This window comes from Rhineura floridana, chromosome 2, assembly GCF_030035675.1.
Source record: "Rhineura floridana isolate rRhiFlo1 chromosome 2, rRhiFlo1.hap2, whole genome shotgun sequence".
NCBI classification, from domain to species: Eukaryota; Metazoa; Chordata; class Lepidosauria; order Squamata; family Rhineuridae; genus Rhineura; species Rhineura floridana.
This window is the reverse complement of record NC_084481.1, coordinates 233,633,845-233,660,122: the sequence shown is the minus strand read 5'-3', so window position 1 is coordinate 233,660,122 and position 26,278 is coordinate 233,633,845.

Below are 26,278 nucleotides of genomic sequence, written 5' to 3'. Positions count from 1 at the left end.
CATTTCACAGACTGAGATGATGTTTTGTTCTAGTATGCTGCCAAACATTCCTGTAGCTGTGGGCAGGCATTATTGCTATTGTTTTGTGGTTGTTTATTCTTATGTTTTTATAGTGTGTTTTATTTGTTTCATTTCAACATTCTGTAAGTCAAGTGACTAATAAATCTAATTATTCATATTTGTTTGGATTCTCTGTACAAAGGAGATGAGCAAAGCCAGGCAATTCCAGCCTAAACAGCAAATTTGGGAGCAATCTAGATGTCTGACCGAGTGCCTCTCAGCTTCGCCTACCTTGCTGGGTTGTCATGGGATGGGAATTCTGGTATACGTTTTATGCACTGAGCAGTGTGGTAGAAATCATACAACTAGGGTTTTTTTAAAGTATTATCGTTTGTCCCAGAATGCTTACCTTTCATGAGGCCTACCCCCTTTGCTACTGCTTTACATAGCCATGTTGGCAGTGTTCTACCTCCACCATCACAGGCAGTACGCCTCTGAATACCATTTGCCAGGAACTGCAAGAGAACTGTTGCCCTCCGGTCCTGTTTGTGGGCTTCCCATAGGCATGTGGTTGACCCTGGTGGAACAGGATGCTGGACTAGATGGGCCCCCTTTGGCCTGATCTAGCATGGCTCATCTTGAGTTCTTTAGAAAGCCGAGAAGGGGGAGGGCATGATTTGGCTAACACTGGGAGGAATGAGGAAATGAGGCTCATGGGTATCATTAAGGACCCACACGCTCCTTTTCACCAATTATTTAAGCTCTGATGCTTCCCCCCACCCCATGGCCAACTTAATGATAAGATCATAATCAGCAACCAGAAACTATTAGAATAATTTAACTCACTGTTCCTAAGCAACTGGCGGGCTTATTTAATTATAAAATGCAAAACAACTAACCCATAGCATAGCTGGCAACAGTAATGAGCTGCTAAATACCTGGCTTGCTTTCCCTTGAAAAAGGAAGGAAGATAAAAGCAGCACAGCTGAGGCCAGCCAATCCGCACTGCCAGGCGAGCTTACTCTGCAATTTGAGCACCAAGCAGTGGGGGTTGATGGCTCCATGTCGGTGAGGCAATGGAATCCACTCTGAGTTTTAGTTCAAACTTTCAAGGCACTGACAGCACCTTGGACAGCTCTTTGAAAGTTTGAACTAAAACCCAGAGTGGACTCCACACACATTGAGCCATCGGCCGCCACCTGCACCACAATGGCTCTCCTTCCAACTGTTAATGTGTGTCTGTCGTTCTTTGTCCTCTTTGAAAAAGAGGAAGGCTGAACAAGAGATGGATTGATTCCATAAAGGAAGCCACAGACCTGAACTTACAAGATCTGAACAGGGTGGTTCATGACAGATGCTATTGGAGGTCGCTGATTCATAGGGTCGCCATAAGTCATAATCGACTTGAAGGCACATAACAACAATTGTCTTTTTGCATTCTTCCCTGATAAATGTCTCTGACTTCCATCCATAGTTCTTCTGGTTCTCTGTCAACTAAGTTTAAAGCCTCAAATCTGTTCCTTATTTGATCTTTATATTCTTCTGGGAAGTTATTTAAACTGTATTTTGGCATTATGATTACTTTGTTGTTCTTCAGCTTTACAACAAACTCAGTATGCTGGAGAAGGGGCCAACGTATCCTGCTCAGAACCTACCTGCAACAAATAACTGTTCTTTGGCTCAAGGTGCCTTGGTAGTGTCAAGCATGCTTGTGGCGACCAAAAATTAATAATAACAAAAGGTCTCTGGGGGACAAAGTGACCTCATCCTTCCATTGGAAAACACATTGGGGTCCAAATATCTCCCAAAGTCAGCCAGAGTGATTATTTTTTGCTGGGTCTGCATGAGGGTGAAGAACATCAGAAGAGTATGGCTGCTGGACCAGGCCAAAAGGGGCCCATCGAGCCCACCATCCCACCCTCACGGAGGCCAACTAAATGCCCCAATGTGGAGCCCATGAGCTGGACCTGAGTGCAACAACATTCTGCCCTCCTGCGGTTTCCAGCAGCTCTTCGCTTATAGCCAGCCCTGGGGAAGGCCGTGTCTGTCACCTTCTCCTGCCTTTGTAGAACTCAGCAGGAAGGGGAACAAAACCAGCTTTCATTGGCCATTCCCAGTATTGGCTCTGGCTCCACCTCTGGCTTCCTGGCTTCGTGCAACTTGAGCCCATTATTCCGTGTCCTGCACTCTGGGACGATCGAGAAGAGATCCTGGCCCCCCTCTATGTGACAACCTTTCATGTACTTGAAGAGTGCTATCATATCTCCCCTCAGTCTTCTCTTCTCCAGGCTAAACATGCCCAGTTCTTTCAGTCTCTCCTCACAGGGCTTTGTTTCCAGTCCCCTGATCATCCTTGTTGCCCTCCTCTAAACCTGTTCCAGTTTTCTGCACCCTTCTTAAAATGCGGAGACCAGAAGTGGACGCAGTATTCAAGATGAGGTCCCCCATCCCTGGGCTAAGTAATGACACTGCTGTCTATCAGTCGGAGGTGTCATCAAGCAGCAGCATCAAGGCTGGTGGCGCAGGCCCCAGGGACTCTGCAGGAGCAAACAGCACTTGCTGGCATGACGGTGGCTGCCATTGCTATGACGGTGCTTTTGACTGCAATGCCAGAAGTGTCTGGGATGATCCCGAGCATGTTCTGTGGGTGTTAGGCCTGGCATAGGAGCAGCTGGATCGCAGAGCCGGCCTGTCACGTCTCCAAAATAATTAGAAGTTGCCACAAGGAAAGGAGTCACAAGTAGTTTTCTCAGTTTGAACAGCTTTGTGTTTCTTCAGCACCAAACGCCAACCATCCTCCATGGGGTGACTCACATGTCGTGGGCAGGCATGAGTGACTATACTGCTCAACTGGCAGGGCTTCCAACAGAGAGGTGGGCAGCCTGCCTCCTTGAGTTGCCCCACACACACCCCGGAAAGCTGAGAACGGGTGGGATGATGCAGCCAAGGGGAGTCGGAAATGCAGAGGCGTCCGTTTGCATAACACACCAGAGTCGGAAAGGACATGGGATCATGGAAGAAAGGGTATGGAGGGAGGGTCTCATTCCACATGTGCTCCATGTGCATGCTCATGCTGTTCCTGAAGATCTAATGGAGGGGTTGGGTCAGACCAAAGGTCTGTTAAGTCCAGCAACTTGTTTCCCAGTCTGCTAGATGCTTCATGGAAGATCACAAGCAGGACTTTAAGTTGATGGCCATCTGCTGTTGTTTGTCCCCGGCACCTGGTAGACCACCTCTGTACATGAAAGTTCTATTTGGCTATCTAGTCTAATAGCCACAGCTATTCCCAATGGAAGCTCATCTTGCCTTCTGCTTAATGGCCTTCTGTCGTATAGCAGAGACCTTCCTTCTGCAGGATGGATTTTGGATTCTAATATGTGACATCTCTGATTTTAGCTTTTGTTCTGCTGCTGGCTTTTGACAAAGACGCCTTTAAGTTTTTGATGGTCTTGGTATGTCTATTTTTTACAAATCGGTGCTTCTGTCACTGTTCTTCATGTCTTATCTCATGGTGTTTGGGCTTTTAAGGAAAGGTGTAAACTTGTCTAACAGCCCTGGGCAACTGTCAGGGATGATGGGAGCAGGTGTCCAACCACACCTGGAGGCAACAGGTTCCTGATGCCTGATCTAAGCTGACAATCTGCAACATCCTTCTCATGGAAGCCAGACTGCTAATGTTCAGGGATGTTGGCGGGTTTCAGAACCACAAGAACATAAGAGCAGCCTACTGGATCAGGCCAGTGGCCCATCTAATCCAGCACCCTGTTCTTTACAGGGAAGCCTGCAAGCAGGATCTGAGCGCAAGAGCTCTCTCCCCATCACATTGACCCCTATGGCAGTAAATAATGAGTGTGACTGAGGGTGCAGCCACTGGCATGGGGATGAAGCCCACCTTGTGCCTTATTGACTATGGAGCAGGAGGAAAGCTCCCCCCCAAGCTTTGCTTAGCAGATAAGGCTATCAGTGGCTACTAGCCATGATGGCTGTGCTCTGTCACCATAATCAGAGGCAGTATCCTTCTGAAAACCAGTTGCCAGAAGCTACAGGAAGGGAGAGTGCTCTTGTGCTCAGGTCCTGCTTACAGGCTTTCCATGGGGCACCTGGCTGGCCACTATGAGAACAGGATGTTTGGGCCACTGGCCTGATCCAGCAGGCTCTTCTTATGTTCTTACATTCTTACGCTTCCAATTACAGTTCATTTACAGTCACCCTGTGTTTTCCTGGCAGTGGTCGCTGTGGCTCCATGTCAGTGGGGCAGTGGAATCTGCTCCGGGTTTTAGTATGAACTTTCAAGGAGCTGTCCAAGGTGCTTCAGCGTGCAGCCACCCTCTTGCAACCAGTGCCCCTGCTGCTTACGTAGCTGGGGCTGGGGCAGGTCAGTGGCAAGGTGTGGCCCACAGGGTTGGCTGGCAGCAGATCCACTGGGGCAACCACCTGGCCTCTACATCACCAACCACTGCCCTGCCCTACCCTGCCCCTGCCCATGTTGGGAGGATGGCTCTGCCCCACCCCACCCGGCCTGGCCACCACTGACGATGTGCAGGACCAAAACAAACAGTACCTGGAAATGGCCTTTTGCAAAGATCCCAGATTCAGTTGCTGGCATCTCCGTTTAAAGGATCTCGGCTAGCAAGATGGGAGAGGCACCTTCAGAGGCACACCCCAGTAGATAGACAAGTGAGGTCTGCAACATAATGCTGCAGGGTGGAGAGTTCCTGTTCAGTCAGCTGTGCCCTCTTCCATGATGCTAAGAACATAAGAAGAGCCTGCTGGGTCAGGCCAGTGGCCCATCTAGTCCAGCATCCTGTTCTCACAGTGGCCAACCCGATGCCTATGGGAAATCCCCAGGCAGGACATGAGTGAAGCAGTGCTCTCCCCTCCTGGTGTTTCCAGCAACTGGTATTCAGGAGCATACTGCCGCTGGCCATGGGATCACATCATACCCGTTGTGGCTAGTAGCCATTCATAGCCTTATACGCCATGAATGTGTCTAATCCTCTTTGAAAGCCATCCAAGACTGTGGCCGTCACTGCCTCTTGTGGAAGCAAATTCCGTAGTTTAACTCTGTGCTGCATGAAGAAGTCTTTTGTTTTGTCTGTCCTGATTCTTCCAACATTCAGCTTAGTTGGATGTCCGTGAGTTCTTCCATTCCCCCTCCCACTTGGTTTCTACACTCTCTCTCTCTCTCTCTCTCTCTCTCTCTCACACACACACACACACACACACACACACACGTACATTCTGTCAGTCAGCATTCATGGCCGCTGAGCATGTTCAGTCTTCCCTGAGCTGTGGTTTTTTCAGGGGAGGGGTCCTCATCCCTTTTGATGATTCTTCTGCAAACCTTTGGATTCCCCTGAGCATGCTGGTGCCTCCCTCTTGTCGGTGTCTGGTGCCATCTTGGCACTCACCTCTGAGCTCCATCCTTTTCGGGGAGGAGGGCCCCACATGAGATGGCCCGTTGGTTTGGTTTGGCGCAGGGGAGACCCTTTCTACCCGAGCTTTCTGATGCCATGGTGATATACAACTTCTCCCCCCACCACTCTTCTCCTGCTCCATAAAAGGATATGTGGGTGAAGGAACATTCTGCATCGTCCCACACGCTGGTCCCAGCGCTCGCTGATAAATGGCGTGTGGGTGAGTCTCACAAAGCATCTCGCAGCATCACGTCGATGAAGTGTGCCAAAGAACACTGCCTACCCCCTCCCTCAAAAATATCCAATCTAGGGCACAGCTATTATTACAAAAGTTCTGGCTTGAATTATTCCTCGCCTTGTCGTTCCTCCTCCATTACCTCTCCCCCACTGGCCTCCGAACAAAGGGGGGTGAGCTGAAGTAGTAAAACCTGTCTGTCAGTTGGGTCTCCTCCAGTTTAACGTAAGATCTAGTCAAGCACTATTCCTGCAGTGGCCAACCTGATGGTGATGACTGTGTTTAGGTTAAATGGATAGATGCCCCGATGGGAAGCTCACCAACAGGACCTGAATTATATATTTGTTTGTTGGTTACATTTATACCTGCCTTTCTTTCACCCCGAGAGCCAGTGTGGTGTAGTGGTGAAGGTGTTGGACTATGACCTGGGAGACCAGGATTCAAATCCCCACACAGCCATGAAGCTCGCTGGGTGACCTTGGGCCAGTCACTGCCTCTCAGCCTCAGAGGGAGGCAATGGTAAACCACCTCTGAATACCGCTTACCGTGAAAACCCTATTCATAGGGTCACCATAAGTCGGGATCGACTTGAAGGCAGTCCATTTCCACTAATTATCACCTAGCTGGCTGCATCAATGGCCATGAGAGCCAGTGTGGTGTAGTGGTTAGAGTGTTGGACTACGGCCTGGGAGACCAGGGCTCGAATCCCCACAGAGCCATGAAGCTCACTGGGTGACCTTGGGCCAGTCACTCCCTCTCAGCCTCAGAGGGAGGCAATGGTAAACCACCTCTGAATACCGCTTACCGTGAAAACCCTATTCATAGGGTCGCCATAAGTCAGGATCGACTTGAAGTCTGACCATTTCATTTTTTCTTTCACCCTGGATCCCAAGGCGGCATACATGTGGTTCCCAGTTGGTCTCCCATCCCAGCACTGACCAGACCCTGACCTGCTTAGCTTCAGCAAGGTGGTGGCCTCACATGCCTTCAGACCATAACCTGGGACCATGAATGCACCAGTAACTCTCCCCACTTGGGATTCCCAGCTATTGGCATTCAGAGACATATTGCCTTGACCATGGCATAAGGAGAGCCCTGCTGGATCAGGCCATAGGCCAGTCAACTGCAGCACTCCATCCTCACAGTGGCCAGCCAGACAGTCCAGCCAGGGAAGACCTCAGTGCAACAGAAACTGAGATTCCCAGCAGCTGGTATGCAGAGACATTCTGTTCCTGGCAGTGGATAGCCATGCTGGCTAGCAGCCCACTGACTGCCTTATCCTCCATCCTCTTAGAAAGTTACCCAAGCTGGTCGCCATCACTGCTTCTTGTGGGAGTGAATCCCCCAGTTTAACTGGGCGCTGCATGAAGAAGTCCTTTCCTGGTGTCTGTCCTGAATCTTCCAACATTCAGCCTTGTAGAATGACCCCTTTGGGTTCTAGTAGTATGAGAGAGGCACGAAAACTTCTCTCTCCAGCTCCAGCTGTTCACTCTGGGCATAATTATATACACCTCTATCATGCCCTCCCCCTTTACTCACCTTTTTTCTTAAATATTTCAGATAGCAGTATTTTATTTATTTATTTATTTTTATTTATTTATTTGTTTCATTTTTAAACCGCCCATAGCGAGTGGCTCTCTGGGCAGTGTACAAAAGATTAAAATACAGAATATCACAATAAAATTAACCTAAGCACTGGGAAATTCCTTCGCCTGACATTTTGGAAAGCTGGTGCCAGCCAGGGTTAACAACAGCAGGTGCTAGGTCAATTGATGGAAGGCGGCCTGATATGCGCATAATCTTGGGGAACAGGCCGCAGATCAGTCACAGAGATTTTCTTGCACACGCAAGGCCCCGGGGTTCAATCTCAGATTCTCATTTCAAAGATCTTCCTGCCACGTTGACCCAGTTTCCACTGGGTGGAATTTGATTAATATTTATTTATTTATTTGTTTGTTACAGTTATATACTGCCCCATAGCCAAAGCCCTCTTGTCGGTTTACAAAAATTGATATTAAATTAATATTAGCACAAGAGGATTTCCCCCACCCCTTACATGCACCCTGCACTATCCCCAAATCTGCTCTGGAGGGTTGGGGAAAAGCCCAGATCAAATATAGAGGGCACACAGGAGGAAGAGAGGGGGAGAATGTTCTGTTGCATAAGGAGAAATCTTTGTACTGACGGAATGTTCACCTGAGCACTGCTTTGAGTACAGCCCTATGTCATGAGGACTAACACCTAGTGAGCCACTGATACAGGTGCCATGGAATTTGCATTTGAAACCTTTCTAATTAAAATATGTTGTTTTAAATATGTTGTAAGCAGCAGCAGCAGCCAGTGAGGGGGTGAGAGTGGGGCGCCATGGCTCTCCCAATTTCCCAGCACAGTGGGTTGCTGGCACCAGTAGTGACTGGTGGTTCCATGTCAAAGGGGCAGTGGAATCCACTCCAAGTTTTAGTCCGAACTTTCCAAGAGCTGTCCAAGGTTCTGAAGATTCAGCTCCTTGAACGTTCAGACTAAAACCCAGAGTGGATTCCACTACACTCACTGACATGGAGCCACCAGCTGGCACTGACCAAGAGGGTGGGGGGCAGGATCGTGGTGTGGTGCACGGTGACAAAGCCAGTCTGATGCTCCTGCCACACTACACCGAGTTCCTACACCTTGCCCCTTCTCCTTTCCCTATTGGTCAGCGGCAGAGACCCACCTGGTTCAGAAGCCAGGAGAGCAACAGCATCCGCACCCCCGCTGGCTCACCTGTCGCCGCTGTGAAAAGTCAACTTGTGAATCGTTTCAATAAAGAAATACACATAAAATACGGCACAATGTCCAAAGAAGCTGCTTGTACCCCATCAGGCCATTGACTCACCTAGCTCAGTGGAGCCCACAGCAGCTCTCCAGGATTTCAGGCAGGAAGGTTTCCTAGCCCTATTTGGAGATGCTGGAGATTGAAGCTGGGACCTCTTGCAAGCATAGCAGGAGCTGTGCCGCTGAGCGACAACCCTGCATCACAATCCAAATAATAATTTAATGTTCTGTCAGTGGCATCCGACTAACGCTTTCCACCAGCGCAAGGATTTCTGCTTGCACAATAGAATTCCCACGCCTCTCGTTGGCCATGGAATGTTAACTGGTTTTTTTTGTGGGGGGAGGGATGGCAACCCTGCTGTGAAAGGGAATGGAATGGAGAATTGTCCCAGGGCATGGCCTGAAGGCACACAATACAGCCACCTTGCTGAAGCTAAGCAGGTCTGTGTCTGGTCAGTGCCTGGATGGGAGATCGCCGGGGAACCACATTCATGCCACCTTGCTTTCCATGATGGAGGAAAGAAGAGAGACCATTGGAGTCACCTGGAGACCGTTGGGTATGAGGTGACTAACAAATGAAATTGAAGAAGAAGAAGAATAGAAATGTGAGGGGAAAATGAAATTCATAGGAGGACTCCTCTTCAGTCCACAGCAGCTGGGACCTGAAATGTGAAGGTGGGAGAAAAGTCAATTGATCAATATCTGTCTGTTTCACGGCAGTCACAGAAGACCTACCAGGAAAAAACCAACAATGATTATTAATATTTATTAAATTTCTCAGACACCTACTACTAAAAATAGTCTCAAGGCGACTTACAGCATAAAAGCACTATAAAAAATATAATCTGCTGTACTTCCTGGTGGGATGTACATAAGCTAAATCAATGATGAAGCTGGAATGATCTCAAAGTACATTGGAACATTTTCTAAATGTTGTAAAAAGTTATTTGAATGGCTTTCTGTCTTCATAAATTAGTATTTTATTAAAATGTGTTGCATAATAAACTAGAATATACTATGATGAGTCTTTAAGGCGCCAAAACACTCTTTGCTGTTTTTGCTGAAATGGATTAATGCGGCTATCCCTCTGGCACTTCTCATATATTATGCTGATTGGCATAACTGGAGGCAGGATCACTATGGATGAATCCCCAGATCTAATATAGATATCAAATAGAGGAACATAGGAACCTTCCTTATGGAGAGTCAGGCCATTAGTCCATCAAAAACCCATAATAGCTTAATAACAGTTTACCCCATATATGGATCATTCAGACAATGGTATTTCTGATCTCTATGTATGGATGTGAAAGTTGGACAGTGAAAAAAGCAAATAAGAGAAAAATCAACTCATTTGAAATGTGGTGTTGGAGGAGAGCTTTGCACATACCATGGACTGTGAAAAAGACAAATAATTGGGTGTTAGAACAAATTAAACTAGAACTATCATTAGAAGCTAAAATGAAGAACCTGAGGTTATCATACTTTGGAGACATCGTGAGAAGACATGATTCATTAGAAAAGATAATGCTGGGGAAAACAGAAGGGAGTAGAAAAAGAGGAAGACCAAACAAGAGATGGATTGATTCCATAAAGGAAGCTACAGACCTGAACTTACAAGATCTGAACAGGGTGGTTCAAGACAGATGCTCTTGGAGGTCACTGACTCATAGGGTCGCCATGTTGTGGTCGACTTGGAGGCACATAACAACACCCCATATATGCCCACTCAGCCACTTCAGTCTGTGGAACTGGCCCTGTTTCAGGTGTCACATAGATGTTCCATAGTTGTAAGAAACTGATCTCTTACTGTGGCACCATCTACCCTTTGGAACTCCCTGCCTATTAACATCAGGCAAGCACTTTCCTTGCACTGTTTTCTTAACACATTTGTGCTTAGGCAAGCCTATGCAGACATGTAAAGGCTGACATGTATTTTCATCTGTTTTTAGATTAACTATTAAGTTATATTTTGATATTTTTTTAAAAAAAAAGACCTGTTTTTAACTTTGTATTTTATTGGCAATTTTAATGTTTGTTTTATTTTTTGTAAACAGCTTAGAAGTTTTATTTACAATCAAGTGGTATATAACTTTTGTGAAATAAAATGGTTAAATAAATAGCCCAGTATTGTCTACACTGGCCAGCAGCAGCTCTCCTGGGTTTTAGACAGGGTCCTACCTGGAGACGGTGAGCCTTCTGCATGCAAAGCAGATGCTCTGTCCTTGTGCTACAGCCCTTTTCCCTAACAGGATACCTTAACACTGAATCACCATAGCCTGCCCACATACCTCAGAATTTCCAGACTGCCTTGAGTCCCCCAAACCTTTCATTTTGGAAGACAACAATTCTCAGTCTTTTCTGTAAAGAATGCAAGCAGGCGCAGCGTTTTAGCATTCTGCTCTTTCCTGCCATCTTCTGGATCAAGGTCAAACTGCATTCATTCATCATTGGTGATCACTTGTGGCCGAGTAAGATTGTCTTCCAAGATAATTTGGTTGGAACATGCCTGTGCATGAATTTGTTTTATGTGGGGAGATGTGCGCATGACAATCAACACACAATCTTGACAGAAAAAAACTCTGATCTAATGGCATGGATTCCACGATGATTGGAAGTCTTTTATCTTCATCTGCCTTCACAGCCGTTGTAACGTACACATTGTTATCCTCCGCCTGTTCTCCTGTTGAGGATGTTCTTGGATCGTTCTTTGTCTGATTCCTCTCCCTTGACCTTACTGCCATGGGTGGCCCTGCTGGGAGTACATGACTCCCGACGGCATCACTCACAGGGTTCATTGGAACACGCAAGCCCACTCACCACTACAAGGTGACGATCCATCCATGTGGATGCAAAGAGCTGAGCATGAGGACTCCTTCATGTAATCCCAGCCCCTGGGGAGGCTGATGGTGGTGAATTATCTGAGCTCTGAAGTTCAAGGGTGCTGCAGGGTAAACTGAAGAGGCGCCCTTGCTATGATCAAGGAAGATTGAGGAGTGATAACTTTGCAGTGGGCCTTCTCAGTTCAAGGTGCAGCTAGACACATTTTATGCTCTGTCAAAAAAATGTGCAGTGTGAAACAGTTTTTTGGTGAAGTTGAGCATATGGGATTTAATAAGAAGCTAGGTACTTCCTAATAAAAGAAATAGATGAGAAAAGATAAAAAGTAATAGAAAATGAACGTAAACAGTGGTTTCTTTCAAAACTTTATAACCTTATACTACAGTCAGTGCTTTTTTGGTAAAAAAAGACGTGCCGGTACTCTTATCTTCATAAAAGTAGAGTGGATGCCAGCACAAAATAGCTGGTATGGGCAGCAAAAAAAGAGATGCTGATACTCTTAAATATTAGACAGGCACCATCTTGTTAGCAGTCAGCATGACTTGCATTTTATGTGATTCCCATAGATGGCAGGTATAACAGGACAGGAATGGGTTAATAGCAACAGTTAACCAGACTCCAGTTGCATAAGGTTTACAGCTGCAGCTAATCAGAGCAATTAAGCTTAGGGGCATAAAAGAACAAAGGGTGGCTGCAGTAAAGTTGTGGGGTAATGAAGGAGTCATATGTGGAAGGTGCTATTGTGTTTATGTATGCTGAGAACGCTATTCGTGCTTTGCAAGTAAAGCTTCTCCTTAACAAAGCTGTGGCAGTCTATCTGGTGTCTTATTGCTTCTACAACCGGGCTACAGGGCTACTCGTCTCATTCTACAACTGGGTAATCGCACTTTCATATGCTTCCAACACATCTCTGTTATCTTTTCAGTGCCTATTGAAGACCTTCCTCTTTCAACAAGCCTTTTAAGTAGAGACCTTATCCCAGCCTGGGTCTGTGCTGGAATTGCTTTTTAAGATGCTTTTATAGGTAGGTAGATAGATAGATAGATAGATAGATAGATAGATAGATAGATAGATAGATAGATAGATAGATAGATAGATAGATAGATAGATAGATAGATATAAAGAAGGCTTAAAAGCATCTTAAAAAGCAATTCCAGCACAGACCCAGGCTGGGATAAGGTCTCTACTTAAAAGGCTTGTTGAAAGAGGAAGGTCTTCAATAGGCACTGAAAAGATAACAGAGATGTTATATATATATATATATATATATATAACCTTTTTTTAAAAAAAGATGTTTTGAAAGCCTTGTTATAAAATGTTTTTAAAGATGTTTTGTTTTAGTGTACTTTAAGGTTTGTTTTTATGATGTTTTGAAGTGTTTTCAGTGCTTTTGTTTGCTGCCCTGGGCTCCTGCTGGGAGGAAGGGCGGGATGTACATCAAATAATAAATAAATAAATACTCTGTACCTATGAGTACTGTTACCAAGAAAAAGACCTGCTAATAGCATATTATGAGACAAATTGACTAATTTCAGGGCGGACAATGTTCTGGCTGCTTGTGCAGTTGGGGAAAAAAAGCTTACAATAATCCCGTCTCAGTTATAGCCAGTGATGGCTGATGCCCATTGGGGGGGGGGGAGGGCAGAAGGCAGGGAGCCTGAGCCAGTGACAGGCGGAGCCAACGAATTCTAGTCTTGCCCCCATCCTCCTCACTGCTGAGTTCTACAAGGCTAAGGGGGAGGAAGGTGGCAGGCCAGGCCACCCCGTAGAGACTGGTTGTAAGTAAGAAGGCAGGCAAGTAGTGTCATGACCCTGGAGTCTGTCAGGCCCCTTCCTGTCAGGATCTCACCTCAGGCGCCACCTGCTAAGATCCCGCCTGTGGTCACTGCCTTGTCACGGTCCCACCTCAGGATCCTGATCTTTAAATGGTCCTCACCGACTCTAGCAAAGATCTCTCAAGATCCCACTGCTAGGCAGCACCACCAGTCACTCCCTGTAATTCAATATTGCCTTGAGACTGTGCCTTAGTCTCCTCCTGGCCTATTGATACTTTGTGTCTGGGTGCACTTGCAGGCCACAACCCCCCTGTATCTTTGTGCATATAAAGAATACAGCCCTGGGTTGCTCCAGATACTTGATGATGTTATACTATCTCTTCACCGCTGCCACCACTGGTACAGTTTCCCAAACTTGGTATATGCCCTGCCCACCCTTCTGGTCTGTGTAAACCCAACCAAGAAATATTTATTTATATACACAGGAATAACAAGATTACTTAAAGGTATTGTCAACAAGTGTGTGGTTTCATAAGTTGCGTTACTCTTTATGTTTCTAGTAGTCAATAACTTGCCTCACTACCCGCCTAATCCAACCCAACCCACAAAACCAACCTCCCTCAGAACTCCCACCAACTGAACTCCCTCCAACAGAACTCCTAACAGCTCTGTCATCCTCTCCTTTATACCTTCAGACACTCAAATGCTCAGCCAATCATAATACAACATTCTCCAGCCTTCCAGCCCATGTACTCCCCCCTCTCACTCAGTCTACTTACCATATATACTCTAATAAACCTGCACTTACCATATTTACAGTATTATAAATACAAGGGCATCACAGAGTCAGACTCCTCACCTTCAGAGGATGAGGGCGAGGACTCCGAAACAACAAGGGAAGGTGATGCACAAGGTGCTCTCAGATGACCCTGCTGGGCCAGCGCCTCCCCAGCCTGAGGATGTGGCACTGCCCCCCTCTGACTCGGAGGACTCCAATCGCTGCAGAAGACCCAGGAAAATCTGAAGCTCCCCTGACTCCATTGTGGGAGAAAGCTGGGCCCTTTCAGTGAAGCCGCACCTTGCAGCACAGGAGGGGCTAAAAATCTGGCCGCACTTTGTGCTGCTGCTACATAAAGCTTGTTCCTTGATGCAGCAACATCAGAGCTCTGTGTTCCCCGGAGCACAGCCGGACACCCTGCCCCACTGCACCTCAGAGCACAATAGGTGGGGGCTGGGTGAGGACAGACTGAAGTTGGTGGGGCACTGCCTCATGTGCCCCCATGTGCCAGCTACCACTGGCTATAGCGCCCCGACTGTGGAACGTGCATGCGCATTCACACACACGTGCGCGCACACACAAATACTGAAAATTCAGTTAGCGCCAACTCTGCTTGGTTTTGGGTACCCGCTGAAAGCTTAGCAGGCCTTTGATGCGTAATAATGCCTGAGTGACAGAATGCAGTTGATGAACTGGTGGCCGTTGGTATCTGACAGCGGTGGATTGCAGTTGCTGCAGGGAAGCCATGGGAAAACGTTCATCCCAGCCAAGGAGCGTTTGCTCATGTCTGTGAGGCACCGTGCAAAAGTCAGCAAGAATTATTTTGGCAAGAAAAGGAATATCCTGAAGGGATTAATCAGGAGCAGGTTATTTATTTATTTTTCACATAGACCACCCATTGTCCATGTACTCTGGGAGATTTGCTGAAAATTTAAAACAATAGAATGAAACAATAAAAAAGTTGAAACAATCACGTCAATACAAATGTCAAATATCCACGTATAATCAACACAAGCAGCGTAAATAAATAAATAAATAAATAAATAACAGCATTTAAAACTCAGCAGAAAACAATCTGTTCTGAGGACTAGAATAAGCTCAGTTTTTAAAAGTCTGGGGAAATAAAAAGGTCTTCACCTGGCACCAAAAACATCTTAAAGTTGTTACCAAGTGAGCATCACTTGGGAGGGCATTCTGAAATCGTGGGCTCTTCCCCTGAAAGGCAGCTGGGGATATTTCCACCAAAGGAATAAGCTCTACTAATTGGGGAGGGATGAATACTTCATGTGTTTTAGGGGAGAAAATCAATTCAGTTCACATCTAAAAGTGAACCTACCTCATATGCACTTTCCAAAACCTATGCAAACTGAAATACAGCCATCCTTTGAAATTCACATTTCTTTGAATTTTGTCGTGTAGTTCTCCAACCAAATAATGTATGCAAAAATGCACATACCAGGGTAAAAATGCATATTTTGCCACTCTGGGCCCCCTCTGCGAGGAAGGGTGGGATATAAATTTAATGAATAACAAAATAATATATTATGAAAATAACATCGCTTTGCAAAAACGTGTAACAGGCAAAACTGCATTCCAGCGCATGTGTACGTTAGGAGAAATTCACTCTGAAAGACTGGGTTTTCATGAAGAAAAAAAATCACAAACGGATGTGGAAAACGTGGATAACAGAATCGACTATGACAAACCAAAATTGCTAGCCTTCTTTGGGGGGAAATGGGATGAGAAGTTAAAAAGCAGGGAGATGAGCAGCTGTTTGCACCTGTCCTGCCTGCCACCTTTTGGTCAGATCCGAGGCAGGGCTTAATGCGGATGTCAGAACCTGCAGGGCAAGGTGGCTGCCACAGAGGCACCGCTGGATAGATCCCTTGAGCTTTGGAGCGTTAAGCTGCTGTGGGCTGTACTGACTGGATGTCCCTAAGTCTGCCACTAATGCCAGCGAGCGGGGAGGTGACTCCACCAAGGCAGCTGTCTGAGAGAAGAGCTGTGTGACAAGAGCTGCCTTGTCTTCCTGGCCTGGATGTTGTCATCTGTTTTGCTCCTGAATCTGATCAGGAGTGGGGAAAGTGCTTCCAGGGAAGGCAAGACAGCCAAAGTCGCCACGGAGCAAGGACTTACTGCACTTCTAGAGAGCCCAAATCTGCACAGACAGAACCGTTTCATTTTGTTTTAAGAAGGGCAGCTTGAAGAACTTGCACTTGCTTTTACCTCCTCTCTCCCATTCAATTTTCCTCGTGTGTCACGTCTTTTTAGATTGTCAACCTGAGGGCAGGGACCATCTTAGTATTTATTATTTATTTATTTTATTTTATTTGTATCCTGCCCTTCCTCCCAGCAGGAGCCCAGGGCAGTACTGTACTTTGTTGTAAGCTACTCTTTTGGCTAAAGGGTGGGGTTGCCTAGGAGGGGTGATCTGGAGACAAAGCCACAAAGCCGGCCAAAGTTCCCATGTTGCCTGCACAAGAGGGTGATCCTGAAACAACAGATATGAACAATTAATACGAGCATGCATAAAATGCCACTCATCTCTGAACACTGTGAGCCAGTTGTGTGTTGCATTAGACAGAGTAGCTTCTGGGCTGGCAAGTCTCATTTTGGAAATAACTCTTGCCTGGAGACAGTTACTGGGAAGCAGTTTGAAAGAGGAATAGCTGCTCATGGTATGTACAGACATCACCCCTTCTCTTCAGGTTAAACAGGCTTTGCAGGGCTTTGTATTTATTTATAACAGTACAATCACAAAAACAGTAAAATACATAAAATACAGTTAAAATACATAAAATACAATACAATACACACACACACATATGTACATATGTATAGGGAGTGGTACTAAAGGGACTACAAAGGTAAAATTTAACGTAGATTTGTATTGGCACAAAGGAAGGCCTGCTGAAGTTGTCTGAGCAGAGGAAACCGCCAGACTAAAGAAATCTGTGTGTACGTTGCGAGGAGCAAAGCCGGCCTCTCCCCAAGCATTTTCAACTCTCTTGCAAACGCTTCCAGCCAGGGTTTCTCTCCGCTCAGTTCCAGGCTTTGGCATTTTACTCGGTGCTGCCATCTTGTGACTCAGCTTTAAAAGCAAACCAAATCAATTTTCTCCCCTATTCCTAAATCCGAGGCACAGACCCTTACAGATCTTCATATTGTCACCATCACAGATGCGTTCTGTGATTGTTGCTGATTGTCATAGTATGTAAATATCATGAACTCTGAGGATCCAGGCCTTGGTTCAGTGCTTTTGTAGCACAGACAGCCACCAGATCTGTGTTTTTTCTTGTGCGTTTTACCAATGTAAGCTTTAATTTGATGTTATATTGGGAGGGGGGGCAACTCCATGTAAAACCATGCACATTTAAGAGGATCTGTTATAATTATACTGGATCTGACTTTTCACTAGACCCCATCGAAAACCAAAGTGTATGTGTGCTTTCTGTCTGTCTATCAGAGGAGTGCATGTGTGTGTGTGAAAGAGAGACCTGCGGAGAAGGAAGAGCAATTAGAGGTGATGGTGCCTTTGGCACTCAAAATTCTGGTTGTGGCCACAGGCCCAAAAAGGCTGGTGATCCTTGTATATCAAGAATTGCTCGGCACACCATAATACATATGTATGTACTATAAATCTTATTTATTATTATTTATTTGCTTATTAGATTTATATCCTGCCTTTTCTCCCTGTAGGAGCCCAAATCTTGAGATCCAACTGAATCTTTTCCCACAATCTGAAAATGTATGTACTTCCTCTCATGCGAATTCTGTTGTGTACTGTAAGGCTTGAGCTGCGACTGAATCTTTTCCCACATTCTAAGCATCTATATGGTTTCAATTCAGTTTATATCACTTCACGCAGGAGTCCTGAAGCAATTTACGAAGACAGCATACAGTAAAAATGCAAATGAAACAAATATACTAAAAAGTGTTTATCCACAAAAATCACCCAACAACGTATCAAGTGACTGCCCCACCCACATCTTTGCCGCCCTGGGCTCCTGCTGGGAGGAAGGGTGAGATATAAATCAAATAATAAATAAATAAAATTTTAAAATCTTTCTACCATTGTTGCTCTGTTCCACTTTCATACCCAGTTATGGTATGATGTTAGCAATGTTTAACTGCCCAGTTGGTATTGACCTGTGACAGGGCCTTTTCACTGGTGGTCCCCAATTTGTGGAATGCCCTCCCCAGTGAGGTGCATCTATCTCCCTCATTATTGACTTTCAGGAGGAATTTAAGAACATTCCTGTTTACCCAGGCATTTGATAAGTAAAGGATACTGTTCCTAGCAATCCGGACACCATTGGATAGAATAATGGTTTTAACTGTAACTGTTTTTAGGGTGTTTTTATCTGAAATTGTTTTTAGACTGTTTTTGTGTTTTGTTTTGTTAAAATATTCTGTTGATGTGTTTGCCGCACTGGGTCCTTCGGGAGGAAGGACAGGATATAAATTCAATAAATATTTATTTTAAATTTTGTGTTGTCTAGTGCTATGTATTTGATATTATATTATTAGCAGTTCTGTGCTCCCACTGGGAGGACAGCATATAGGTTTGAGGAAATGAACAAATAATGATGCAGAGAGAGAGAGAGAGAGAGAGAGAGATGATGCTGTTACAGGTCTTTGTGGCTGCAAGTCATCCTTAGTAAACATCCTTAGTAAATGTCCTCTGTGACAAACAGGTCCTCACTCACCGTTTAAGAGACGAATTTCATCCCCATTTTGAGGTTGCCCTGGTGCTCACTGGGTCAGGGCCAAATTAGATTCCTTCTTCTGCCGCTACCTCCAATATTCAGTAGATGGTGGTAGAGTATCAGAGACTCCCATTACAACCAGAGGGAAGAATTCTCTTGGGAATGTATGCTAAATAGATATTTATTTCCGTTACCCTTACTATTAATCTGAAGAGTCTGCTTTTTTAGAGCAGCTACATATAGTCATGATGCTGCATAGAAAAATACTGGTATGGTTATATGGCATGAAAAATGGAAATGGACTGCCTTCAAGTCGATTCTGACTTATGGTGACCCTATGAATAAGGTTTTCATGGTAAGCGGTATTCAGAGGGGGTTTACCATTGCCTTACTCAGGCCGGCTCACGATGAAGTCATACACAGTAAAAAAATAAAAAAATAAAAAATAGACATCACATCTCTGTGCCACTGAAAGCATTAAAAAGGAAGGGGGGGTCTTGAGGCAGAACTATACAGTAGCCAAGCTCCAAGAATTGAAGTAAGCATAAAAAATAAGAGAAAGAGAAGAGCCCTGCTGGATCCGGCCAAAGGGGGCCCATCTAGTCCAGCATCTTGTTCTCACAGTGGCCAGCCCGATGCCCCAATGGGAAGCCCGCAAGCAGGACCCAAGCGCAATATCGCTCTTCTCTCCTCACTTGAAATTGCCAGCAACTTGTACTCAGAGGCATCCCTGGGGAAAAAGAGGCGTACAAAGCAGAGTGATGCAGTTTTGCAGTCAGGCATGGCAGGGAAACTGTGGGATGAACGAACGATTAATGGAAAGACGTATAAACACTGCACAACCAGATCAAGATGAATGCTTATCGTTATTTAACCTTAAAAATGTAAATGGACTGCCTTCAAGTCGATTCCGACTTTTGGCGACCCTATGAATAGGGTTTTCATGAGGCTGAGAGGCAGTGACTGGCCCAAGGTCACCCAGTGAGCTTCATGGCTGTGTGGGGATTCGGACCCTGGTCTCCCAGGTCATAGTCCAGCACCTAACCACTACACCACACTGGCTCTCAATATATGGCATAGTTTTATGGAAACAAAAAGTAGTATAGGAAAAATCATTTGAATTTCTCAATAAGTAATTCAAGGGAAAATAGTTCCAGAACTATGTTCGCTGGACAAAAGGATTCTGTACCTGAGAAAAATAGAGCTGAAAGGAGAGAAGCAACCTTGAGCACCATTTGGTGGAAAGGCAAGAGACACATTTTTAAAATGTATAAATAAAAATAGGACAAAACATGTTGATGGATGTGGCAGTCTCACAGGAGAAAAGTATTTCACGATTGCCTGTCGAGGCTATTATACCTATGTATGTTCAGGAGGACTTTTGAGTGCTCTTCACCCGGACAGCACAATCCTGTGTACATCTACTCAAAGGTAAGCCCCAGAGCGCAATAAGGCTTACTCCCAGGTAGGGATCGGAAAGAGGTTTCATTCAGTTCATATTTAAAGGCAAATCTATCAAATCCACATTTTCCAAAATAATATGTGAACCAAAACACAGCTATCCTTAGAAAACCACACTTATCTGAATTTTGCAACGCAGTCCTCCAACCAAACAATACTTACAAAAATGCATATATTAGGGGAAATTGTGTATAAAAATGGAAATATTAATGAAAATAACATATAAAAATGCATTAGGGAAAATTGCTTGCAAAAATGTGTATACAAGTAAAAACTGCATTAAAATGAGCTTACCTGGGGAAATTCATACCAAACTACTGATGCATTTTCATGAAGCTTTTTAGAAAATGCAAATTGCTGCAGTAATGTGGAGAACTGAATTTAAGACTGGAAAAATGAGAAACGTAGAGAACCACAATTGACAGATCTTTCCATCCCACTTCCAGGCAAGTGTGGATTCATTGCAGTCTTAACCTGCCACCTTCCCCAAAACAGTATTGCAAATATGAATGCTTTTTAGCACATGCCTCTAAACTGCATGGAGCAGGATTTCCACAACCCTCTTCAGTGCCAATGAAGAGTTTCCTTGGGCTGCTAGCCAGGGGTGGGGGATCCCCATTCTGATCACTGGGAGAGAATAAGTGAAGAGAAAAGGCTCCCTGCCCCATGCGCTGCCTCCCTAGTAAAACTTGCCCCCCCACCCCTGCAGCTAGCTTAGGAAAAACAAAATGCATACCTGTCTGCTACATACCTAGTCTGGCTCTTAGTAAAGCTTTCCCCACATTCCTTAAGCACTGATATGATTTCTCTCCAAGTCTCTTGGGTACTCATCGTATGGGAATAATTGAAGCTTTCCCCACTATGGGCAGGTTTATGAGGTTTTTTTTCTCACGTACATGAAATCATTCATGTGTTATATCAGTGGTTCCCAACCTTTATGAGTATGGGACCCCTTTTATAATCTCAAAATATTTTGTGACCCTCCCCAAAGCTAATTGTAATTTTAGCCTCTATTAATTGAAAAAATGGTGCGTGGCAAAATCACGCATCCAAATATCCTTTTCCATAAAAAGCTCCCTGCAGACAGGGAGGTGTTGCTTAATTTTCTTAATGCAAAGGTTCATCAAATTGGTACCCCCCTCCTCCCTGACAGTCTGAAGATGTACAGTCCTGTCTCCCAACACCAGTGGGTTACAGTGTTGGACTAAGATCCAGGTTCAAATCCCCACCTAGCCACGAAGCCCACAGGGTGACCCTGGGCCAGACACTGCCTCTCAGCCTGACCTATCTCACAGGGTTGGTGTAAGGATAAAATGGAAAGGTGGGGGAGACTATGTGTACCACCTTGCACAATGTGGAGAAAAGGTGAGATATAAATGCAATAATAATTAAATAAATAAAAACATTTCAGCTGCAGTACTCGTTCTGAGGGAGGGTGTCGTCAGCAGCAGCAGTGCGAGGAGATGGGAGTCGGTGATCATAACTTCTTTATAGCTTCACCCTCAGCCTCCTTTGGCGTCTGCCACGTGTTTTATAGGCAGATGCCTGCCGTTGGCATGCCTGAAAGACGCTCTGGTGCTTCAGCAAAAGTCCTCCCCTCTCGTTTGGAGCAAGAGGGAGGTGTTATCTGCTGCAGCAGGGGGAGCAGACAGTGTTCAGGGAGTGAAGACTTAAATTTTTTTTAATTTCTTTACAGTTTGCGGCCCCCTCTGGATCGTGGCCCCTAGGTTAGGAACCACAGTGTTATATAATGCAGCCTCTGGTTGAACTTTCTCCCCTGCAAGCCTGTGTGTGACCTCTCTGCCTTAAGAGTCCTTTCATGTCTGGCAAGGCTGTTTTCACACGGCCTGAGAATTTGTTTTGCAAACCTGCCTGGCACTTGTAGTGACAAGAGATTTTTTGTTTTTTAGACGTATTGCTACCATATAAGGGCATAGACTGTACAATCTCAAAAATAAATCATTAAGCAATGACATTTATGTCCAATATAAATGTCTATCCATATATGTGTTTTAAGATTACACATGTACATCGATAATATTGCCAATAAATATATAAATTAGAAAAAATAAATCAAAATGGAATAGAAAGAAAATGAGGATATGATTGACAACAGTGAGAACAACGGATACAGATGTTACCTTGAAAGGTAATGTTCCAGCTGCTGACAAACACTGTCCCATTTCCAACAATACAATAGTTTATTCAAGTGGTTCACAGTCAAGACAGTTCATGCAATTCAAACCCCGGCTGGGCAACAGCAAGACTTCACAGAGCGGTGCAGCCACTGCCACATCTACATCCCTGCCACTCAATGCCAGGGAGGAAAGGGAATTGTGGTGCCAGCCTGGAGGGCCTGATGTAACAGCAGTGAGGTTCACCCTCCTCTACCTCTCTGCACATCCCTATCGCAGGGCTTTCCACAGGCTGCTGCCACTGGGGATTGCACTAGCAGCACTTCCACCTGCCTCCACGATCGGGTTTAGATAGTGGCGCCAACCCTTATCCCCCTATTTGCATGTGTGCACATTCATCTCTCGTAACACTCCCTTCATCTTTTTACTCTTCTCTCCTCCCTTGCTTTTGACATTTAGACTGTAAGCTCTACAAGGGATATTGCTTGTTCAATAATAGACAGCAGTCTAGTTTGCTTGCTACATTATGCTATGGTTTCATGTGAATAAGCAACGAGGTGGTGCCTGTGATGATCCTGTATTAGTGTAAATAGGGTAAGTGCTGTTTGTTTAGAAGATACATGGTAAGTGGAGTGAAAGAGGAGGGGGAGTGAATGGGCAGTAGAATGCTGGATGATTGGCTGAATGTTTAAAATGGCTGACAGTATAAAAGGAAGAATGTCAGGTAAATCTGGGTGAATGTGGTGTGGACGTTGGTGGACTTGAGAGGGTTGTTTTGGTGGGTTCTGAGAGGAGAGGGTGGCGTTCGGATTAATACTAAGACCAGTACCTCAGGAATAGATGTAACCATATGCTTAAGTGCCTTTTAAAGAAATCTTGTTATCTCTGTTATTTAATAAATACTTAATTTGGTTTACCAAAGGCCTGATCCTTGGCTGGGGTTTCACAGACCAGAAGGGAGGGTAAGGTAAATACCAAGGCTGAAGGATAATATGGTGGCAGCGGGGAAGGGAAGGATAACACCACAAGTATTCAGAGCAAACCAGAATTATAAGCAGTCTGAGTAAATCAAAGGGATTGGGACAGCTTTAGCACTCAGTCACAGAGGTAACCAGATAGAGAGACTCAGGCAGAGTCTCTGGGACTACTGGTTATAGGACGTGACTGGTGGTGCTGCCTAGCAGGGGGATCTGTTGAGATCTGTGCTAGAGCGGGGAGAGAAACCATAAAAAGGACAGTCCGGACTGGTGGAGTCCCTGGTGGTGCCTAGAGACAGGCAGTAACCACGCGCAGGTAGGAACCTGACAGGGAGAGCCAGGAAAGGGCGTCACAGTGCCCGCTGCTCAAAAGTTCCCACCGTACCGGTTCCCACCCCTACACTCCTGCTGCGACGCAATAGACAAAACAAGCCAGACTCTGGCTCCTCATCATGCCACCCTAACCGAGGCTCAGAGTGTATATCCTCCAAACAAAACACAATTAGTTTCTGAGCCAAACTCAATGTGCTGGTTTTAACCTATGAAGCCTTATGCACCTCAGGACCCCAATACCTCAAGGACCGCCTCTCCCCACATGATCCAACCCGGATCCTGCCTTTGTCATCTGAGGCTCTTCTCCGTGTGCCCCCACCCCGAGGGAGGTGCGGAGGGTAGCAACACAAAAGTGGCCTTCTCTGTGATGGCTCACCATTTGTCGAATGCTCTCCCCAGGGAGGCACGCCTGGCACCATCACCGCCTCTCTCTAGGTGCCACCTAAAAACATTTTTATTCATCCAGGCCTTTGGAATTTAATTTTCTGTTTGTTCCATGGGGAAAAAAGTTTGGGAACTACTGTGCTAGACCATTCATCGTCAGATGGCAATCACACAGTAGTTTCCAGAAACAATATATACAACAACATTGTACAGAATGAAGTCACAATAAAAATCCAATCAAAACCAATTAACCTATCACAGACCATAAAACAGCAGCAACTCAGAATAATCAGGACGCTGCAAAGCCTCCGTTAACTTCCTCAAAAGGCCTGAGAGAACAGTTACATTCTCTCTCTCCTGGCGCTGGAATCCCAACAGAGTAATTGCATGTATGGCCAGGTGGGGAGAAGCTGGCTTTTGTTTTTATGCAGTTTAAGTATTTTAGGATGCTTTTATTCTTGTTTTTATATTTGTTTTTAATGTAAGTCACTTTGAGATTTCAATTTGAAACAAAGCAACTAATGAATATAATATAAATAAATAGTTGCTGCGAGTTTTCTCATTGAAAAATAAAGTCAGGATGCTAATATCATAAATAAGTAAAACACACACACAGGTTTTTTTCCCTGTCCATGCAGCTGCTGCCATTCATGATTAGCATCCTTAACCAGTCACAATTGTTTTATTCTTGGGCAAGATTTTGGAGTGAGCGGCTTCTGGCCAACTCCAAGCACTGCTGGATGAAACTAATTATCTGGATCCATTTCACTCTGGATTCCAGCCCAGATTTGAAACTGAAACTGCCTTCTCCTTCAGCCTGATGGATCACCCGTAGAGGGAGAGTCAGTGGGAATATAACTCTGTTGATTCTTCTGTGCCTCTTGACTGTGTTTGACACCAGTGACCATGGCATCCTTCTGAATAGGCTCTCTGGGTTGGGGATCGGAGATGTTTTGCAGCGGGTGCCTCTTCTACCTGGAGAACTGATTCCAGAAAGTGGTTTGGGGGGATTTTAAGTCTGCCTTGTGGGACAATTATACTCGGAGGCCTTTCTCTAGGTGCCCTCACCATCTGAGGCATCATGGGCGATCACTACAGAGAGAGACCTTTCTGGGGTGGTTTCTTGCATTTGGAATGTCTTCCCCCAGCAGGAGGCCTGCCTGGAGATCTGACTGCTAACATTTCTGTTTTTATTTATTTATTTTTATTTATTATTTGATCTATATCCCGCCCTTCCTCCCAGCAGGAGCCCAGAACTTTTCTCAGAACTTTTCGTGTAAGCGTGTAGCTTATAGCAGTTGGATTTTATTAAATCTTTGAATGGGCTGTTGCTATTAAGAAACCTAAGCTGTGCTGAATTAGGCCAGTTTATGAGCAGCAGGCAAAAACCATTAAAAACAGAAAAAAACATCAACATTTAAGAACATAAGAACAGCCAGTTGGATCAGGCCAGTGGCCCATCTAGTCCAGCACCCCGTTCTCACAGTGGCCAACCAGGTGCCTGGGGGAAGCCCACAAGCAGGACCCGAGTGCAAGAACACTCTCCCCTCCTGAGGCTTCCGGCAACTGGTTTTCAGAAGCATGCTGCCTCTGACTAGGGTGGCAGAGCACAGCCATCACGGCTAGTAGCCATTGATAGCCCTGTCCTCCATGAATTTGTCTAATCTTCTTTTAAAGCCATCCAAGCTGGTGGCCATTACTGCATCTGCAGGAGCCCACGATAGAAATTTCAGCAAAACAAAAGAAAATTATTATATACAGTAGGGCCCCACTTTTTGGCGTTCCGCTAATAAGGCGGTTTTCAATTAGAGTAAGGCCCCACTCATACGGCGCTTGTTCCACTTTTACGGTGTTTTTCGGGCATCAGGCACCACTTTATTGACAGAGTTCTGCTTTTTGGCAGGTTTCGCTTTTCGGTGGGGGTCTGGAACGTAACCCATCATATGAGTAGGGCCCTACTGTATTCTTAAAATTATGTCTTTTCCAGTCCTCCATAGTGTCAAGCAGACATAAAGCATTCATTTCCTTAAAATGAGCTGAGAAAAAGAAGGGAGAGGATCAAGATTCAGTGAATACTACATGAAATTTAATCAGTCTCATTACTTGAGCTATCACTATCAGTACCTACGTCTTCATATATCATCATATTTACGATGGAATTCTAAAAACTCAGGGCTTTCCTAGAATGAAACAAGCTTCTTTACCTTTTCACATGCCGGTTTATTTCTTGGTTTTGCATATTTCCAAACATTGACCAGTTTCTTTCACATGCTGCAGACGATTTTTTATTTCATTTATTACAGTAGGGCCCCACTTTACAGCACTTCGCTTTACGGCGTTTCGCTAATGCGGCAGTCTCAATTAGACACAATTAGACTAAAGCCCCACTCATACGGCGCTTGTTCCGCTTTTACAGCGGTTT